The sequence below is a fragment of the Pocillopora verrucosa genome, chromosome 1 (genome assembly GCF_036669915.1).
Source record: "Pocillopora verrucosa isolate sample1 chromosome 1, ASM3666991v2, whole genome shotgun sequence".
NCBI classification, from domain to species: domain Eukaryota; kingdom Metazoa; phylum Cnidaria; class Anthozoa; order Scleractinia; family Pocilloporidae; genus Pocillopora; species Pocillopora verrucosa.
In genome coordinates, this window is record NC_089312.1 from 570,301 (window position 1) to 592,936 (window position 22,636).

A 22,636-nucleotide genomic window follows, 5' to 3' on the forward strand; every position below is an offset into this window, starting at 1 on the left:
TTTTCGTTTTCTCACATCAGCTTGATTAGTTAAAGTCGGTGTACAAAAAGTTTCTTTTATCAAATACGTTAAGATGGGACGTTAAGACTTAAGAATCAGTCCTTTTTTCAGGAAATTGCTCACCCGTAAGTTCATGATCGTGCCAAGATATTTGTGATCAATTTACCTTCATTTTCATCACCTTTAGTCCACGGTACAGATATTCGTCGTCTTCGGTAAAACTTTTGAGTCCAACAAACCGATCAGAGTAGCTAAGTTGAAATTCATATCTCATTCTCTTATTACAGGGGCCAAAGTCGTATGACAGGCATGACCTTTCTTCCACAGTGCAGTCGACGAGAACTCCCTGAACTAACCTCTATTTCTTTAAAAACGCTTCCATTGAGGCGTCTTTCTCTTATTTCTCTGGCAAAATTAAAAGCTTTAAATGTTAGAAAAACTAAACAATTTCTTTGCATCCACGGCCGAACGCACCATTGGCATCAACGCCCACCATGTTGATGATTACGCCTCAATTATAAACTTGATTCAATCACTCCCTGCAAACTTTGATAACGGTTTTCAAATCAGAACCGTTACTCTTAAAGAGGTCATTCATGAGTTACGCAACATTCGATCAGACTGTTCAACTGGTCCTGATAACATCCCTGTAAACATGATCAAAATGGTTGCAGATTATCTGGGATCTCCACTTACTGATTTCATCAACATCTGCATCAAGAACTTGTACTTTTCATCTGCTTGGAAGCTCGCACGCATTTGCACGATTCCAGAAGGGAGCCAAATTAAATCCGAGAAAGACTTACGACCTACATCAATATTACCAGTGCTTTCAAAGGTTTATGAATGACTGATTTTTCGTCAGCTGCCTGTTTTTATTGATAAGAACAATGTTCTCAACAATAACATTTTTGCCTATCGAAAGGGACAATCGACTACTACTGTAGTTCAAGCTATACGAGACGACATAGTAAAAGCCATGAAACGTTCGGAGGTAACTATGATGATCTTAGTCGACTTTACCAAAGCCTTCGATACGATCTGCTTCAGAAATCTTATCACCAAGATGAGTAAAGTAGGTTTCCCTAGAGACTTCCTGATATGGACATTCAAATATATTACGCATCGTAAACAAGTTGTACAGATCGATGACACGTGCTCAGAGGTTAAAACGTGAATTTTGGGGTTCCGCAAGGCTCCATCTTGGGTCCGGTGCTATTCAAATGTCAAATGCTTCCAGTATGCGTACAACACAGCAACCTACGATCATGCTAAAATATCTGACATAAATAACTGTAGAAACACTATCTCTCAATCAATTAATAAATTAAGTGCCTGGTCTAAGCAGAGTACCCTTACCTTTAACAACGACAAAACCAAGGTTATGATCCTATCCACCCCGCAAATGTCCAGAAAACATCACCTTGACGAGTATGATCCTAACATCGTAGTCAGTGGTTATACACTAGAACGCATTAAATCTTGCAAACTGCCTGGAGTTCAAATCAATGAGCATCTTAAGTGGGACGATCACATCAAGCACACGGTATCTGGATGCTACACCACTCTATTGATACTAAGAAAATTGAAATACCTTGTCAAATATGAGTTTAGAAAGCAACTGGTCGAAACATTGATTTTGTCAAAAGTAGATTACGCCGATCTGGTTTTTTACCCTTTACCACAATTCTCACTTTGCCGTTTGTAACGAGTTCAATTTGCTGCCGCAAGTTTTGTACTCGGTCAATATATCAAGAACTTTCGGGATGTACTTAAATGAGAGAAGAGATTTGAACCTACTGAAATCATGCTTTAAAGCTTTGCATAACACTGAGACCTGGCCAGATTATCTTAAAATAATAGAACAGGAATTCCACAAGGAACTGCGCTCAAGCAATTCAATTGTATTAGTGGTCCCGACCGAAAACAGCACTTTCCAAGATAATGCGTCGAACTATTTAACAATTTAACAGAATCTATTAGAAACTGTAAAGATTATAGAACCTTTTTAAGACTTTCAAGGAATTTTTTAAGTAATAGATTACAGAGTGATTAGTTAGTTTTACTGTAATTTCTATTCTGTTAATCCTACATCTACTTTTAATTGTATATTGCGTAATTTGCGAAATAACTTAATTTGATTTTTTTTAATTGGTTATTTTAATTGTAGTTGATGTATTTTAATAAACCATTATTATTATTATTATTATTATTACAAATTGCCTGATTATTTCTTGTCCTTCTTCATTTAAATATTGGCAACAGTTTCCTTTTACTTTTAAGAACAATGTAGTGCCTTGTTATGTGTGGTTTTGTTAATCCCTGAGTATTTAACAAACCTTTTAACAAACCTGTTCTTTGCTGATTTGAAGAGTTCAACTCACTTCAGTGATGCCATCCTAAGTTATTCAAGTCGAATTGCCTGTCACACAAGGTTAGGATGAGGCCCGATGTAAATTAGCCAGTGAAACAGCCCCTTCGTTGTTCTTTCAGATTTCGAGAATTTTTTATTTAATCAGAAAATAAAGATAATTTACAGGCATAAACCCACGTGTTATTTAGTTTTTTTTTTGTTTACCAACGAGAGTGTTTAAAGTGTGGCGAAATGTTTCCTGAAACAGTGTATAAACAACCCTTGAAAGCGTAGTAGTGAGAATTTTCCTCATACAACGAAAAAGTACAGTGTTAAAAATGTTATAAATTAATTGGTTTATGCGACAGCTTTGTGTACTTTGAGATAGGGAACTCCCCTTAAGTTTTAGGAGCACTCAAGAGACTAAAGTCGCTCTTAGCTGCACCTCGAGCGACTTTCTTGCATCCCTCATGCTCTCTCACTCCATGTCCTAAGGAAGTTATTTCAGTGTGCTGCTGTAAATTACTATATTTTCAACCAATCAAATGTCATTGAGTACTACCCTCTTGCAGACATCATACACATATCAGTTCAGCGTTGGAAATTTTCAGCCTCATGTTTTTGAAGTTAATCGATAGAGATGCTAATGTAAACAGGTACTTGAATTTCCTCTGATATTACTGCTGATTAAAAAGAAACTGAACCGTTCCTTTTTTTTTCTGGATAACGTGGCATTGGACGTGTCCCGATGGCGTCATCAACGGGTTTAAACTTATTTTCAACAACAACTGTTGAAAGCTAGCCCAATAACAGCGAGTCAAATTACAGCTAACTAAATTTACCCCAGCAACGGCCCGAAAAGATATTGGTAGGAATTCTTAAAGCTAACATTAGTGTTTTTTTTCCTGTTGGGGTGAAAAAACAAGAAGCAGAAACAAAGCTCTGAGATCTCTCAAAAATAGAATAAATATTATTAGATCTTGGTCAACACATAGGGAGACTTGACTCTTTGAACTTCGTAGTTGCAATCTATTTTCTCTCCCCTCGCATGCTGATTGCAATAAAATGGGAGAGCACAATTATGTCTAAACAGCATCATCACTTCGCCAGCCTAAATTTTGTTACCTTAATTGAAGGGAACTCGTCATCCAACTGTATTTACTTGCCATTAATCGTTTATTCATTGACTAAGTGCCCAAAGCTACTTGAAATCGCTTCATTATTCATGCCTTTCATTATTGATGCCTTTCAATTAATTTAGAAAAGAATACGGGCAGTTTCTCTTCTGCAGCCGGATATGGGTATTTTTTATGTTATGTTACACTGTATTCTACTCTCAAATCCTCAATAATTTTACTATGGTAATGGCCAACTCGAAAGCGTTTGCCCACTTTGGCCGGTAAACACTTTTATCGTATCTTAAGTCGTTTGTTTATCTTTTTTTCCGATTTTGCATTTTTATTACTCAATCGAATTTGATGCAACTAAAAGAATTATAAATTAATACAAATTGGATAATAAAAAGCTTAATGCAGTTGGGAAGTACTTTTATGTCAGGTTTTCAGTCTCATGAATTGAATTGTTTCTCGTTGATTCCAATTTTTTTCCGCTAAACGTTCCTGATAGGGCAGCCCGGTAATAACCTTTTCAAAAGACTGCAATCCAGCGTACAAGCATGACGTCGATTGAAAAACCCTTAAACTTGAAGAACGTACAGTTTTGTGACTTTCAAAATAATTTCCAAATGACAGGCTAATCAAATAATATTCCGTGCTAATAATTACTTCTTCTCTCGTAAGTGGGCACGTAATTGATGGCTGGAATATCTAATGACGAATAGACGCCCAAACAAGGCACTAGATGTTGGCTGCATCAGCGCGTGAAGGGACATATATCAAGGTAGTCGCGGAGGTGAGAGGAAATGGTTTGTAACACAATTATTCAACATCGCACATAGCTTTCAATGTTCAATGTCAGAATTTTTATTTCTTTTCTGTCGAACCTAAAATGTTCGTTGTTTTATTCAAATACAGCAATGTTAAGATTCATCAGGATTTGAGCTTTCACACTTCGTCTCATACCAATATTCTCTGTGGGTTATCTTATCAAAGGTAAGTAATTTTTTCATAGTTACGGATAAATATTTAGATTTGGTTGATTTGTTGGATTAGTACAGAATTTGACATTTCATAGCCATTTAAAGGAATCACTTTCAGAACCGTACATCCTGGTAGTTGACTGATGAAACACTGATGCTTACATTTAATTCATTATTCAGAGCTTTTGTTTTTAGGCTTATTCCGATCGTTTTTGTTTTGCTAATTTTTTAACCATTATTCTCAATGTTAACTTAGGCAAAAGTTACTAGTTTAAAAAATTCTTTCACGTTAGCGATATCTGTCGAGTAGAGACTCGAGAAAGCCTTGTAAGGCTGGGAAATCTGAAATACGTTTGAAAACTGTGGTGAGCGAGAAGCCTGGCCGAGGAGCTGTTGGTGAGAAAATTAAAAGCAACATGTTATTTTTAGAGCCTGGTTCTTCCCACCCACAAAATCATGATGCGTCTTTACATTAACATTTGAAAGCGTTTGTTTCTTAATTAGCTAGCTCTTGGTGAACAGCAAAAATGAGCAATTTCGATACCTGTTGACGTGTCCTCAAAGCTCATGACTTTTCAAGAGAAAAAAATTTCTTATTGAAAAACATCTCTACCTAAATTCAGTGCCTTATCAAAACATCAAATAAGGACATACAAGGCTGAGAAATAGATGTTGATTGAGTAATGATGCTAGAAAATAATGAATGATTAGGAATCCCCTGCAATTGCCAAGCTAAATGCTCTGGCAATCGCTTTTTCCAAGTGTTACCATTTTCCCACTCTCACATTTGTCGCTAAGTGTCAACGATTACAGCAGATCTCTGCCGAACGTTAGCAATCATCCTAAGGGACCTCATTAAGCAATAAGGACAAAAACGCCGTGGAAACGCCAATTCAGTAAAAATGAATTTTTAATTTTTCGTACGAATTTTGCGAATTTTCTAGATCCAATAATCATCTCTAACGACCCTTGACCTTAGCTTTGAACTAAAATAAGCACCTCCTTCGTAGATTGTAATTTTGATGGTAGGTACAAACATAGTGCGAATGATATTTACAGCATGTGGAAAAAAATAGGCTATTGGACGTTACATGATAACAAATCAGATCAGTTAAGTTATCAAGAAAATTGTACGTCCTCTTGCACATCAACTCATTAAGAATTAAAAAAAAATTAAATTGGGCCAAAATTTTATAGAAGTTTTACCAAGGAAGATTTCATATTTTTGTGATAAAAATATTTCAAGCAGATGCATAATAATTCAAAACGTCTTTAAATGAAATTGAAATTAGTGGGTAAACAATATTTTGTCCTTCAGTCGATAAAACTTTTCTTTAGAAGGACGTAGTCGGTCAATAACGTTCGTGGTTGTTTATCGTTGACATTCGCATTTGCTTTTCAATTACTGTGTAAAGGAAAGGTAAGTCGGAATATCAGTTACATCAAATTAAGAATTTTTTTTTCTATTCAAAGAAAGTGTCTTTTTGTGGTTATAATTGCGACTACAGGTGCAAGGTATTTTTGTAGACGTGTAATGCTCGTATAGCAGGGTACTATAGATTGTAATATTTTCACGCGCTATTCTAAATTGACCATAATTTAGGATCATACTGTTTCGTCATTTCTTAATCCATAGCTTTCGACTGTCGCTCGTTAGAAACAAAGGGGCCGATATTTCCTAATCTAAGGGGCTGTATTTCCTAATTTACGATGCGTCATATGCAAGCGCATTTACTTTGTATACTTTTGATCGTTCGATAACATTAAAAATCGCGAAAAAAAAGCACAACGATACAGAACGAAAAAAAAAAAGGCAAAATCTTTGTTTTTTTATGATACGTCTTCATAAGTGAAACTAACAGTCCGAGTTAATTCTTTTACTAAAAACTGCATGACTGACAACCTCCCTAATTAAATATCATTAAATGAACACAACGTTAATTAACATGCAAAACAGTGTGCTAGAAACCATTCATCACACAATAATAATTTGTGTGTTAGATCCTGGTTACGTGCTCAAAATCAACTTCAATTTCTCTGTTGGAGGCAGTGAAGCCGAGAAGCCGAGAAGCAATAAACTAAATTAAGTTTAAAAGTGTGAAGCACTTTAATTTTTGACTTTGCAGAAAGTGGATTGTTATTCTGAAGGTAAGTAAAACTAAGTAGCTAAAAGCCGAAAACAGAAACGCATACGATACCAATTATTGGAGATATAATTTTAAAATTCGAGTAAAATGACGAAAGCTACTCAGACTTGAAATTTTTCATCGCGAAAAAAAAGATTCCTGAAAATAAATCTGAATATTTTGTACAAGAAGCACTTTTACCATTAACTCTCATCACAAGACAGTATTATGCGAAAACAAGTTTGTTTTCAAGGAAAATGGCTTGGCCTTCAGACATGAAGAATCAGCAGCACGTCCCAAGAACACTCTTTTGCTGACGAAGAGCAGATTGCTGAAAATGAGATTAGTGAGGGAAATAGCTAAGTCTTTGAATCTCTTTCTTTTCGCAAAAATCGTGAAAGCTATGGAAATGAATAGCGAATATAAATCTTGAAGTCAAGTCTTATGTGTAAGATAAGAATAAACTAGGTCATTTAACATTCATGAAAAGATTCAAGATAACGCTTTAGCTTTAGGATGACAGTAATTAGTATATATAATTATATATTATAATAACATTGTATGGTCCGAAATTTGAGCAGTTTCGGTGCAGTGATGTCTCCGTCTTGATGGGTCGAGTTTCTGCGTCTTCTGGACTAAGATTTGGAAGGTTGTTGGAACGTTTTAGAAAAAAACTCAAACTGAAGCTGGTGAAACCAGTGCGAAGACAAATTTATGTATATTTATTTCAGGATAATTCATTTCAGAATATTCATCAACTATAATTTTAATCCACTGGTTGAGAAAATTTAGACCAGGAGGACATATAACGATTGCCGTGCTGCTAACATTATATTATCTATCATATTTATCATTATATAACATGGATACAAATACAAAGTAGAGAAAAGTTAGAAAAGGAATGAAATTAACAGAAGATGCTGAATTTACCAAAGAAGAAACCTGTACCCCGGAATCTCATAAAGCTTAGTGTACATCTCTTACGCAGTACCTGGGTTTTCTCTCTTTTGATCATAGCATATTTGACCGCAGCTACTCCTGAAATTTTAAAAAACTCAGAGAATGTTACAGGATGCAAAAATAAGTACCAAAGCGTTAAGAAAGGCCTGGAGACTAAACGTTGGATCGTTCAGGATTAGTAGCAGATAATCTCAAAGTTTCTAAAGCGCATGCGGTGGAATCTTTTGTTTTTTAACGTGTTGACATCTACAACTAAGAAGGGATAAAAGTTACAAAGCCTTTCAAAATCAATAATCCTAAGACATTCATCAATAATCCTAAACTAACACAATAGAAAATTATCCTAAAAAATGGAATTGAACTTTTTCAGAAATCTAAATAATAAGTTTGTTCTTAAATTCCTTTGTATTGGATATAGAGCTCCATTGATTGCATATTCAGAAAGTTATTAAAGCTTATTGATTTGTAGCATATAGATTTACGACGGAGGAGTCCTGTTTTCGAACACGTTGCCTCAAAGGTCAGTATCCCACGTCAACTGTATTTAAAAATATAGTTCTTCAAATTTTTGGATAGAGAATGTAGCTATGTTCCATGAAAACGTTTATGGGCCAAAATTAGCAATCTTAAATTGATCAAATCATACAACAAGACCAGTTGGTATGAACTGGCACCTTATCGGTAGTTTCATACCAGTCTAATTTGTAAGTTATCCTAACGGCACGGTCATGCATTTTTTTTTGAAGTGTACCTTTTTTGTTTATAAGAAATCGCCATAATCACATACATGCGAGAGAGAGAGACAGAGGGAGAGAGAGACAGAGAGAGAGAGACAGAGAGAGACAGACTAGTCGTCAGTCATATTACACTAATGATATACGTAACTGACAAGATTACGTTATATTTTTTCAAGTTTGTCCAAGAGGGTTAGTCACAGGTATTCAATAAGATTAACATATCGGTCACAGAGGAGACAATGATTTTGAGATATGGCAGGTAAAAAAGAATGACCTCAAAAACCTTCAGTTTCCGGGGACAAGAATAGATTCGTTCGACAAAGTGAATCTTCCAATTAAGTTCATTGTCTGATTCAATACCAAGGCATCTGGTAAACTTGACTTGATGAACTACACTGTCCTCTGATGTGCTTTGCTACTGCTTTGTTGTGTTCATAACTGTGATGATCTCTCTCATCTTCATTTATATAAATCCTAAGTTCAAATTCTCATACTCACATGCGTTGATTCACTACATTCTCCTTTTTTAATCGCCTGACTCGAACAAATGAAACGACCAAATATTAAAATCCTTATATCAACTGATCATAATGACCAATAAACACTACTGTATGACTGAAGTGATAGCCGTTTCAAAAAACTTGAGCGAAAGTTATCAAGTCAATTTCATTTTTTATTTTGGAATTTTGTCTCCGATTATTTAAGACTCTTGTAGTTTTAAGCCATGTTATGGAAAGGAAAAATCTAATCTCACATTAGGGAAATCAGATTTACCAGCTCAACCCACGCACAGTCGGTGGCGAGTTTTTGATTTTTAATTTTAATTTTAGATTATCTTAAATTATAAAAGTACATTTTGCATTGTCATGTATCTACTTTACAGTTCGATTATTTTTTTTGATATTTTTAACTACTTTCACTTGTAGGTTACTTATGTATCAGGTAGTTACACAAGACTCCTCAGCATGAAATAATGTTTTCACTCTCATCGTGATTAAATAAAGAATCTTATTTACTTGACTTTCATATATTCTTAACCGTTTACTTAATTATTATCAAACTCGTTTTCCTTCCGGAAAAAGATGAAAAAGAATACCACGTTTTCAGAGCAGTTCAGACAGTTGGATATTCTGAGCGTCAGTTAACAGAAAGGTGTCATCTTTTCGTATTTTTGTAACAGCCATCGTGAAATTTGAGAGACAAACAGCCTCTACGTATATTTTTTATGTCTTCTTTGATTAATTTTTTAATTAAGTTGTAGTAATTTGTTTTATTTCCCATATTTAGAGGACAAAAATTGAGCTTATATGGAAGAGATTTCACAAGACTTATTTTCGGACTTATCATGCTGGTCATTTTCTCAAAGGCAACAGGTAGGGCTCAGAAACTAATACTGAATAGAGAAACAGTTTTAAAGAAACAGGGAAACAGGAACATCGCTGTAATTTGTAATCAGAGATTTTACCAAATAATGAGCTTCTCATAGCTAGATGACTGATGTTAAATTAAGTACTTGGTGGTCGATTAGAGAGATTGTTATTCATTTGACGTGGGTGAAGGATTAAGAAAAATCTGGCTCTCTACTTGAATGCTCATTATTTGTAGATTCTTAGATTCTTATGATACCCTTATTGGTAGCTAATTAGCAGTCACTTTTTCTATTTTCCTCTTTATACTCAGTCGGCGATACCTGATTCCCCCTCTTTTCGCCCTGAAAACCATGGATCCCCTAAGTCTCCCGACCCCCCCCCCCCCCCCTCCCCCAATAATTCCCCACTATAATTTTGTAATTGGATGATGTACAATTGAGTTACATCGCACAAAGACGTTGTTTTGGGGGCAATACTTCTATACTTTACCCAAGTCAAATGCGGAACTTCCTTAACTCTTAACCGAGTGTGGGTTGTTATTAACATACAGAGTCAAATATCATCATTAACTTTTTGATAATTTATCTATTCATTGATTCATTTTTGTTTTCTTTCACAGCTCAAAATCTCTCATTGCTGCTCCAACCATCAGCTTTGGTGGGTCTTCAGCGAAATTTTCTTTCTCTTTGACGCAATTATAAGAATGCTTCAACCAAACAACGCAACGCATAGAATACTGGAATTACTGTATATTACCCACTGAACGTTGTTGTTATAAATATCATTGAGTGAGATATTACACGTAATTTCCTTGGTCGGTATTCATCAACCTCGTTTACATACTCTCCTCTAAACCTATCAATCGACCAATGAAAGCGAATGTATTATCTTAAAAATTTTTGTCACATAGTCACACTACTAATACTAACAAAAAGGCGACTGAAATTAAAGAGATTAGGTACAATGCTATGAGATACTCACTTACATTATGAACGTCACTAAAACCAAGCTTGTAAGCTGTGACTGTGTTGTTTGTTTAGTGTTATGGTAGAATTTAACCGACAGAAATAACACTACAATCCTACAAACTCAACTTCTTTATCAAACAACGTGAACTGTTCTTAAAAAGGAGCGATTCCCAAAGGCCGTACCGTAATTTTCCTTTAAAAACTTACTTAAGTCCACTACAGTCGATATCTAAGCCCATCACTTACACAATCCCACCGGCAGTTGTCCCCATATCTCTTCGAAATGGACAATCTTCCACATTAGCTCATTCTCGATATAGCTTTCCAGACAGTCCGTTACTCCCGACAACAACAGCTCACAACTGATACACGACTGAGTCTTTACACACATTTAAACGGTATCCTAGAACATTCTGGAAGCTCAAAATACATCTGTCTTCTTGGTATTACATCATAACTACGTGACCTAATAGAATTTTCTAGGACATTCCATGGTTTGCATGTCAGCTTGACTTGGCATTCTAGAAATGTAGACACTTACTTTACAGTTGTAATCTATAACAAAAGGTATTTTATGGCAATTTCTCACGTGAACTTTTTTCTTGTCACTCGTTACTTACGTCAGCTCAAACCTGTGTGGCGTCAGACGGCACCACTTATAACGTCGGTGACGAATGGATGCCCACTCCTTTTAATTTATGCCGATGCGTCGCACCACTTTCCATCCAGTGCACGTTGATTTTTAGGTGCGCTGATAACCATGGAAACACAAAAAATCCTGGTGACCAGTGGTTACAGAGCCCAACAATCAGTTGTACCTGTAATCAAGGAAACTTGGTAGCATGCACTACTTTAAAACAGCCCGTTTGCATGGATGGCAACGGAAACTTTAGGAAGGATAAAGAAATGTGGACTAACGGTTCTTGCGTGCACTGCACGTGCATTCTTGGTAGCATAAACTGCACTGGTTACCATGTCAATATTACTCATGGGTTGTACAGTGTCAATTCATATCCAACCTGTGAAGGGTGTGAAGTCATGTCTAGAACGCAGGGTGCCCTAAGTTCATGCAGAGGTGAGTTAAAAAAATTGAGTTATAACTTGCATAATAATGATTTATGATTGGTCCGGTAGTTTTCTGCGTTTCCATGATCATGTTTAGCAAGTAAAAAGGGATTACCATATTTTCCGACATATCTAAGCCTTTTTCAAAAGAATGAAATAGAGAGGTGTTATGTACGTCTACTTTGTGTCTCTCTCTTGATCTTTTGTTTTCCTTTTCACAAATGTATCTAAACATTATTACGTAGAATGAATCTCTCATCATAAGATGACCGTACGGCCCCGGGCGTGCAATTCCATATAACCATTGTGAAAGCCGGTCGGTGTGAAGTTATCCGGCTCAGTATTGACGCGATTATTTTGTATTTTCCAAGAACATGAATGAAACTGTGGAACTGCGACATATTTTTCCCTCCGCCGTCTTGGTCGGTCGATAATTATTTACTCATTGTATCTATTGTTAGCATATCATGACCTCTCTACAAAAGAGAAGCTGTTCCAATGTGCAAGTCGGGGATCCTTTATTCACAAAAGTCACCAGTGCAACAGGATTTATGAATGCCCGGATAAGTCAGACGAAAACGACTGCGAAAATGGTATTTTGCTGTAATCATGATAATTTGCAGGGGATGCCTAAATCTGTCCATTTTTATTTGCCATATTATTTGTTTGTTTGTTTTTTTCTTGGGATTAGGAGGAGATTTTTCACGAATCTTTTTTCGTACTTTAATAGGCTTTTGCAATTGCCCTTGTCTGACTGCTGTATCTTTTCACCTGAGGGACGCGTAAAAATACTTATTCTAAAAGCTATACTCATTACGTTTCTGATGTTTTTTTTTTCAGTATTTTACAATTGAAATCACCATAAGAAGTCACACAATGAACATGCCTGATGTTCTAATATTTTTTTTCAGCCGTTTGTAGAGACAATGAGGGCGGTGTCTATCTCATAAAAGATAAAAACGGTTGGCCAGTTTCTCAATGTATGAAGTGTTACTGCAAAGGAGGGCTGCTGACATGCAGCAGACACTTCAAAATAAACTTCCCGGGCTATCTCAGTGGTATCTATACGCAGTATGAAGACTGCAATCAACCTTTATGCAACGTCGCCAAGTTTATACGAGAAAATGGAAATGATTGCGAAGGTATTAGGGAGCTACAATAAGTGACAAAAGTAGTTGGCACGCCTCCCCTCACTCGGTGGTCGGCAATCCCTCCACTCACCATAATAAACAGAAATCTTACAGCTCATCTCTGATAAGCTACTTGCAAGTCCCCCCCTCCCGAAACTTTATTATTTATGTTTTTCCCCTAATTTTTATTACTTTTAGCGATTTGAAATTGTCCTCTTTTTTTGTTGTAATAGACCATTACATGACAGGTCCTTCATAATCTTTCGCTTTTGAAATTAAAGTAACTTATCTTAATTGTGCTCCTTACAATTAGGCTTGGAATTTATCCAGAATAAAGGTGTTTATCTAAAAGGCCAAACATGGAAATCTGACGGATGTCAGTTTTACTTTCCTGGCGCAACGCTGACCCGCTAAACATTTGTCCAGCTATGACCAGACCTGACTGTTATGTCTACAATGGAGCTGTGTGCTGTGCATCTGAGTGTCCAGGTAAGTACTTCGGTCAAGTGTACAACTAAAGGTGGTGGGTGTTGCCGAGGTACATGTGAGTCCTTTCGTTGTGGAGAAAAATTGAAAATTCATGGGTGAACAGTAATTTCTTATGACCTTGGAGGAGGGGAGGGAGAGATTTTGGGGGATCACATATTTTCAGGGGTACTGAGCGAAGGGGAAATTGGTCGTCATCAGCATAGTAAAGAGGGGGACTTTAGAAAATTGAGTGTCAATAAGAGGTGGGGGGGGGGGGCATAAGGATATTACAGAGCCTTATGGGGGGTTGGGTCAGGTAAATATTATGACTGGTTCCTAGGAACGAAAAAGAAAGATTTAAAAAAAAAAATTATTGACACGACCTTGTTAAGGGCTAGCTTTTTGGGTCCCCTCCCAAATGCTCTTGGAAAAAAAATCTGGCCTGGATTTTTCAATTTTATCCTCTCTGACCATCACTAAAATTTGCCATCGTAAACCTTCCTTTTTCGTTCCTTTTTTGTCGGTTCTTGTCAGCTCTGTTTTTGTGTTCTCTAGGGAACTTTTCGATCAATATTTTACTCTCTGATCTCTCTAACAACCTTATTCAACATCTCTTCTTCTAGACAATTTTAATGTTCAACAACATAAACGTGATGTTTTTCTATATATATCTAATGATCGAATTTTTCCCGCTATCTATTATATTTTGGTGACCCTTTTGTTATCCTTATTAAAGTCTTGCCGCAGATTGCACACCAATTGAGAGCGAACCTTACTTTGTGTCGCGGTGGCCGTCAGCTTGTGTCAGATGGCTTGAGCTGTAACGACGCTGGTCACTGCCTGAAGAACTTTCACGTCCAGAATTGTTCGTCAGGTAACGAAACTGACATTCAAAAAAACATACGCATTTCTGAGTTACTCTCGTTGTGGAAATAAATCGCATTGAAATCACTTCTCCTTCACTATGTACTGTGTCCGACAACCGATCATAAAAAGCATTTTTATGATCACAGTTTTAAGTTTCATTGTTCCTCTTCCCTAGAATTATACTTGTTGACCATAAAACATCTTTAATATTTCATAACTTTTCTGTGTTGACGCTTTTTCAAGCTTAATTGTTTTATATCTGTCTTTTTAAGATTTTGTTTTGTCATGCGCATTTGAAGTAGTAGGGTCACGTGACAGGCAACAGGTGGTTGTTACTCCCTTATTCAAGACGCCTATTGAAAATTATCTATATCTTTCATTCTTTCAAATAACATTTGTGAATTCTTCCTTTCAGAGGTCACCTGTCGCGATGAGGACTCCATCCAGTATTTCGAGGGTGCCACGTGGTCTGTTGGCAGTTGTATTCAGTGCAGCTGTACTCAGGGCAAGATTCGCTGCAAAAGGGAGCTCTTTCTGGTCTCATTTCTCCAGCTTGGGGGACAAAAACCAGCCGTGATCCTGAACGAACCAAATTTCAGTGAGAACTGTGATCAGTTTGAATGTAACGTGGCGAATTTTATGAAGAAAAACAACGGAGTATGTAAAGGTTAGTTTTTTACAATTGGTAATACAATGTATCCCTATTCTTTCCGAATACGTTTCCTCGAGGATACGAGTTATCTTAAAGTGTACTTTTCAACAACACTTAACTGATCTGTTCTCAAGGACAGGGTAATGTTTCCTTTTGATATGATTTGAATTTCGGTCACCCCTTTGGACCAGGTTCGTCTCCTGATTTTGGCGAAATTTTTAATCATCCTTCGGCTCTTTGATGTCAACGTCATTCCCCCTTCAATTGTTTAGATTTGTTTCCGTTTTGATTTCTTGTTTGTTTATTTGTTTGTTTTCTCCCTCAGCTTGCAGGTGGAACGGCCAATTGTATTACGATGGTGATCATTGGAAGGAAAATGGCGTTGACTTTTACTGCAGCAGCTCTACTTTGCAAGTCAGGCCTGGCTGTTATGTTTCCAACGGTAAAACGACATGTACTGGAGCGATATCAGGTCTGGGTTTAATTCATTAGATTCAAACTTGTTATCAGCCTTGATCCACTGAAAGAAAACCTTGAGTGCTTAGCGGCCTATTAAAGAAGTCTTCACGACCTAGACTCAGGCCTTTTACGGGCGCCTAGGTCAAAAATTCCTCCTCCACTCTCCTGTTCTCTCGACCTAACGAATGGTTTCTTAAATTTTTTTTCGTATGTCATCTGCTTACAGGACTACGTGAGCTGTCCTTAATATCAAAAGACGACCTTTTCCTGTGTGAGAGTGGTGACGAGATAAGATCCCTTGGGGACAGGTGTGATGTCAAGAAAGATTGTAACGATCACTCAGACGAACGAAACTGCAGTCAGTGTAAGTATCTGAAATCCACTTTGGTATTTTTGTGAGATGCTGCTAAATTTTGTGTGAGAGGATCTTAAGTAAAAGCAGCGTAAAACAAAGGAGACACGAAAGAAGGAATTACGTCTATAAACATTGTGATATTAATAGAAATAGAAATTATGTACTCAAAAGTAAAATGACCAGAAACTCGATCGAAGAATAGATGGTCGGTGAAGAATTCAACAGAAAACAGACGGTAGCGTCACGTGAACTAAATTGCAGCGAGGCTAAAGGCATTCGTAAAAAAACGTGGTTTAAAAAATTTTCCTGCGTACTATTTGCACACGAAAGTGTATTTAAATTATTTATGAACAAGTACAATTCTTCCCCCTTTTTTTATAATGTTACCTACGACCTATTTTCAGACTATTGCGCTGCTGAAGAGTCACATGGTTTTGTTTGGCTGAGAGCTCAAGTCGGGAGTGAAACTCTTAAATCGTGTGCCGCCGCAAATTCATCTTGGACAGGTACTACCAGTTTCATCTTAATCATCTCTTCTTGCAGGCAATACTAGTGCTTAAAAACCGACACTAGTATATAGTTGACGCCTACTCAATCGACCTCGTCGCCTAAAGAGGACTAGCACTATGTTGTCGAAATGTCGCAATCCACATCCGAAGTGACCACATCGTGGGACAAACGATTACACTTTTCTTTTGCAATGTGTCAGTTGTTCTCTAAGGCAATTCAACGAGTCGGAATCCTAAATTCTTGAATCTGATTGGCTAATCGTGTGCTCGAAACTGGTCCAGTTTTATACAGTCCGGACCGCAGTCCAGACGTTTTTCCGGGTCATTCGTCACAAAGCGTTAAAAAGTGAAATCGGCAGAAAAGAATAAAAAGTTATTTACCAGTCTACATTAGCCCGTATGGAGAAAACTGTGCCCTTCGGCTTTAGGTTGTACTCAAGACCTCGGGCACAGTTTTTCTCCCATATGGATCTCCTGCCCGGTAAATAACTTATTTATATGACTATTCAATCTGTATTTTCATTAACTAGGGATTTTTGGAAGCAAATGTGTTTATTGGCCTTTATTTGCCACCAAATGGCAACACTTGAGCACATGTACTTGTGAAAGAAAATCCACGTTGGAGACTTTTAGGAAAAAAGTAAGTTCCATTATGCAACATACAACAAGGGCTGGTCACGAAACGATTGTATCCATGCTTCTTTAAAGGTTCCTATCTAGTTTTATTATCTATGTAAAAACACGAGCCTTAACTATTTAAAATATAGGCTCCAGATCAAAGGATCCGATAGCAATTGCGTTATAATCAAGAAATTTTACTCGTTCAGTGTAACAGGAATATCCATGACTGCAATGGCATAGCTTAAAAATGGGAGCGGAAGAGCGAACTTGACCTACCACAGGATAATTGCAACATCCTAGGTTCAGGGGGGGATAGTTGCATGCGGAATCTTTATGACTGAGAAAGAAACTGAGATTGGTTTCAAGGAGGAAAAATCGTCATGTGAATGAGATATTGCAGTTCAAAGACGATTATGTGAATTTTTTAAAATTATCTTTTCAAATGCTCATTTCCTACGAGCTCTTAGACTTACATGTACAATGCTTTTCCACTTTAGCTCGCAAATCTCAACGATACTAACTTCCTGAATGTGTCAAACGATCTGGCTACCGCCGCAGAGAACGGGGATTTCATGAATATCGGTTGTTTCATGATCTATTCAAAGATTTGTTTTACAATGTAACGCGGTTACTTACTCCCTTACACTACAAAATGCTGATAAAGCGCTGCAATACTGTAAGGTACGAACTACAAGAGGATACGAAATTACGAGAAATTATTGTACTCAGGAGCAAGTTTAAAAGTTTAAAATCCAAAATAGCTCAAAAGTTGAGTGGTATTATGAGTTATTTTAATTGTCATCAAGGGGATGTAAAGATTTAAAAAAATCTCAGAATCTCGCAGTTATTAGATAAATTTAGTTAAAAATTGGTACAAAGGAGTGTGTCAGCACAAGTTAAAAATTTAAATCCTACTAATACGGCCGCCATTTGATTGTTTTGGTAAATGAATATTGTCGCCGTGACGTCATATGAAATCATACTTTCAATATAATTTTACGTAGGAGTATGTGGAGATATTAATCATTTGGTTCTGATTTCAGAATTTCATCCAAACTCTGCTATCATCTCCGATTTACGGGCGAAAGTCGTCATTTTGCCATAAACCGAAATTGGTAAGCAACAGTTACTGTGACATTGGATCAGAGGAAAGATTGAGCGTTAGAGACGAAACTCGTGATTGAAATTGCTGTTGTTGTTTTTTTTCGTAGGTTGAAGCAGGTTCCGATTAATTCAAAGCATTTTTGTTTTCAGCAATGCGAGAAGCCAATGAAAACATAGCTTGTGTTTTTTATTCTTGACTAACATTCAAAGCGTTTTCGATAAAACATCGTGAAACCACATCCAAAAAATATCAATGCTAACGAATGAAGTACACTTTGGAAAAAACATGGTCGGTTTCAGTATTAAATCTGATTGGCTAGAGAGTGGTGTGAGTTTTCCGAGCCAATCACCAAGCGTATAGCCTACAGTACAGTATATTAAGGCATTAAAATCAATGATGGCGGCCGTAACTTTCGCTAAGAAAATACTGAGCACTCGCTCGCAAAAATAATGCCTGCTTTGCAGGTTATCAAACGTAGTGATAAATAACTTTCCTTAATTTATTGATCAAAATTTCAATTCATTTAAAGTATAAAATTTGGTTTATTGCACAAATGTAAATTTTGTTTTTTTTAGTGTAATGTCTATTTGTTTTCCCATAGGCTCATGATCGAAACTTTCATATCAATAGAGCATTAGAGTTTCTACGTCAGGCCCTAACAATACCGACGCCTTCGAGTATGGCCAGAGGGATTTTATCCAGTCAGGGATATTGGTAAGTGCCCATGCCTCTTTCGAAATTGCTGATTTCAGCAGATACGGGACGCGTGTCACATATGAACATATGTAGTTTAGTATTATCAACTGAGTTTGATAATACTGGCTCAGAGGTTGAGCGACAAGGCGCAGAAACCGAAGGCCTGACACTCGATTCTTTGGATTTTCTTGTCCCACGCTCGTGACAAGACGGTAAAACGTCTTTCTTTATGAAAATACCGTTATTTTTTAAAGTATCCGACGTATGAGCACAAGTCGTATTCTCTAACTGCATATTCTTCGCTGAGACATACAACTGTAGATTTTGTGCTCAATGCGTCGATTGGCAACGAGATGTGGTTCTGAAAGTGTCCAAAGATAAAATTTTCCCAGCTCTTCCTCTTTACTTAGGATGGTCCCAAATGAAATCAAATTTGGTTGACTAAGCTGGGTTGAATTCTCGCCCTGAGTAAATGAACAATGAAAGTAATCTAAAAAATTTAGGCCGGTTTTAATGTCATACATATAAGTCAAACTTCAATATTTTCAAAGTTGAGAAAGGGGTAATATTTCCAGTTCTTTACCTCTAACAGTAGCCTTGAAATGATTTAAATAAACTTAAGTTGAGACAAAGCAGCTAAAACTATGAAGCTTTTTCTAACGTAGAAGGGTGATATCAGCTGAGAGACTGACTTCCTTATATGAACTTTATTCTTAAGGTGATACCTCAAAACTTATCTTCAGATCATTTCCTCTCGCGGACAACCTGTAATCTGGAGCTTATAAATTTTCCGTCACGAATTTTGCTCAGCGGACATTGCATTCAGCGTGTGATCGTTCACACGTTCAGAAATTAAAGTAACAGTGAGGCGCATACGTGGCAGTAAACTTAAGAAGTTTACTTTTTCTGGAGGGCATTTCTAGCCAGTCTCTTAGTCATTGTATCTTGATCGTAATTTTACAGTAGCGAGCCGCATATCGTGGATAACTTCCGGCCAATCGCGCCACAATTTCACCCCATTATAATGAGACAAGAGCTATCTCTTCAGTTAAACACCGCTAAGCTCTTACCAAGAGAGGTAGAAAAACCTATCTCCGTACCTGTCGATAAAAGCAACACCACTGGTAACGTGACAACAGCAAATGGAACAAGAGCTAATACCACCGGCGCTTCCATTGAAAATGTGGTAGGTCATTCAAAAGTGTTTAACTTTAAGCTAGCTTATATTAGCCTAATGGATCTTGCAAATCTAGCTTAATGTTGGTTACTTACTATAAGAGACAGTCTCAAAAATGCTCAGATTCCTAACTTTGTAGATGTTTGCATGGGGGAAACTCCAGAATATACGGCTCCACAAATGTATAAATCTTTATAGCTAAAACGATTTTACGCTTAGGAGGTAAAAAAAGTAACAATTTGCCAGTTGATCCTGTCTTTTATCATTGTTGTCTTTCTTTTTCGTGAGAATAACGAGCTTACAGATGAGGAAATACGCCATCTGCTGCGGGCTAACAACTGCACGAATCTAAAGTTTGATGAGGTAATGTGATTTTTCTCGTGTCAGCTGGTTTAAAACTTAGTTTATGTAAGAGAAGAAAAATTGTTGCGCCTTGCATGGATTTTTTTTAGAGAAAGAAGGTGCGAAGTGACTAGGAAGGGGGGTTAATTTAAGTAACTCTTTGTTTTTATTTCTGGTATAGTGAAAAATTGATCATTTTCTTATATTCTTATTTTATCTTAGGAGATCGGGGCCGTCGTTTATAACAAACGGATATCTAATGAATTTCAAAGGCACATAGAAATCCAAACTAACATGGAACTAGTGCTAATGTGTATTTCTACGGCAGCAGTGCTTTTGGCCCTAATACTATTGACGGCGTTAAAGTAAGTTTTTTTTTTTATTTGACTTCTGAGGGATTATTGTATAAATTAGTACTCTCATCAATTATTATTCTTAGCACTTCTGCCATTGTTGCTTTTTAGAGAAATCCGGATTGCTTTGGTTTAACTTTACTTTGCTCAGAGTTTGGTTCAGAAAATCGTGCCATTTTTCAACTAATCAGAGTCAAAACTAAAACCAGTTACGTCTCATTATCCATGTATTTCCAGTTTCCGACGGTTTGCTTCTATCAGTTTGAATTCTAACCCTGGCCCTAAGCATCAGCTCCTTATGATATTTCCGATGGTCCAGATTGGCCATTGTGATTACTGTGGTTCTTCTTTTAAGATTGTCAATCGAAATACGTCTGATTGGTTAACATTCTCAGGAATAATGTTACATGTACATGAACTTACAATGCATCAATTTATGGGGATTATAGAAATGATAAAGGAATTATATGCGGACGAGAGCATAATATTCTTAAATTTATAGCTAGGACATTACTTTCAAATCTAAAATGTTTGAGTTCATTCTTTAGGTTAAGAGTTCAGAGAGGTTGTTTATACACAAGAGTCTCCTATTGTCTCTGGCGCTTGGACATCTTGTGTATATTATGGATAAGACTTTGTTTGATACAAGAGAAAAACATGCGGTGAGCAAATCTTCAGAGAAAAAGTATAGCATTTTAAACTTGTACTGGATGTAAAATGGTTCAGAATGAAATGATATTTTCTACCTAACTACGAATTTTTTCAATTTTTGGTTTATTTAGGCTTTGTGTTCCGCGCTCACGGTCATTCAGTATTTTTTCCACACTGCAATATTTACATGGATGCTTGTGGAAGGAATAATCTTTACATCAAGCTGGTTAAAGTGTTTTCAGTGAAGAAGCAATATGTGGCATATGTGGCCATGGGCTGGGGTAAATATCAGTTCATTTCCAATGTAGTCCAGTAATTTGAACTATTTCTGAGGCACAGTTGCAGAAGCTCGTTCGACCCTTTTTTTTTTGTCAGCCTAAACAAGAAAGAAACCTTAATTACTTTACTGATGTACTGAGGAGAAGGAGAAATATACAAGCCTCAATTGTCATTATATCCTGTCCTCCTCTTTTTAAGGAATTCCTATTGTTCTCATGGGGTTCGTGGCTGCTATCAGTCCGTCCACATTTGACATGGGGAAGGCTTCGTATACAGATGTATCATGTGGAGCTCTTCAACTCACAGCTAAAAATGAACGACGCAGGTATTTTTGTTGAAAAGTTTCTACTTTCCAACACAAGCTCCATTTTCGTTTTCTGGGTACAAAAATAGGCCGTCAAACCTAAGGTAGGTTGAAAGTTTAGCCTCAGATTAATTCCGTGAACTACCGTTGTACCTATATTCTTGGTTCAAGGAATTAATCTCCATAATTTGATTTGAGTAAAATAAGAACTTCTAGTGAAAACCGGGGAATAATAGAAAACTCTTTCACTCTATGCCCAACGCAGCTTATTCGATGAAGATCATGGTTTATGACGCACAACGTTTTAAACCAGAGAAACTTGATTGCATCCACTCTAATAGACAATTTTTTCTCCCACAGATGTTGGATCAACGGAAGTGTTTGGATTTACAAAGGACCCATATTAGGGATTCTAATGGTTTGATGTCTTTTTAATTCAATTGATCTTTATTTCCAGTGACTATCGGAGAAGACCATTTATGTATCTTGGTTTTTCTTGCAGGCAAATACTGTGTTATTTGCAATCCTGCTTCGCGTCATATTTGGAAAAATATCTACTAGATACGGCAATGATCATATGCAAGCTACAAAGTAAGGAAAACTATTTGCATGAACTAAGAACTATGTTCCTCCATTTCGCAAACATTTACTTCGTAATTTCAGCGTGGATGAACTATCTTCTCCAATTGTTTCTCATTAGGAAGGGTATCAGAAGTATCGTGGCCTTGCTCCCGTTGCTCGGAGTCACGTGGCTGCTGGGTTTTTTCGTAGAGTTCCATCATGCTGTAGTAGTATATATCTTTATTCTGCTAAACTCTACACAAGTATGTAATTCAAGTTTTTAAAAGTGCTTCAATGGTTTACTCCTTAAGGGACTGGTGAATTTTCATCGCTCGGGGAGGAGGGTCGGAGGATTTTGACTGTGTTATGATAAAATTTACTTGATGCCACCTCACTGGGAGTCTCATTTCCATATACCCCTTTTCATACT

General features: G+C 36.9%; 1 long non-coding RNA gene and 1 pseudogene across 1 annotated transcript; both read left to right on the plus strand.

Annotated features, from left to right (window-relative positions):
* Positions 1–22,490, plus strand: part of LOC136283987 (uncharacterized) — a 25,647-nt pseudogene extending 3,157 nt beyond the window's left edge.
* On the plus strand, positions 18,938–20,419 carry LOC136283197 (uncharacterized). Its single transcript, XR_010718624.1, has 3 exons — positions 18,938–19,725; positions 20,005–20,079; positions 20,281–20,419. It is a non-coding gene; the product is annotated as an uncharacterized lncRNA (long non-coding RNA).
* Positions 22,491–22,636: the final 146 nt, after the last annotated feature.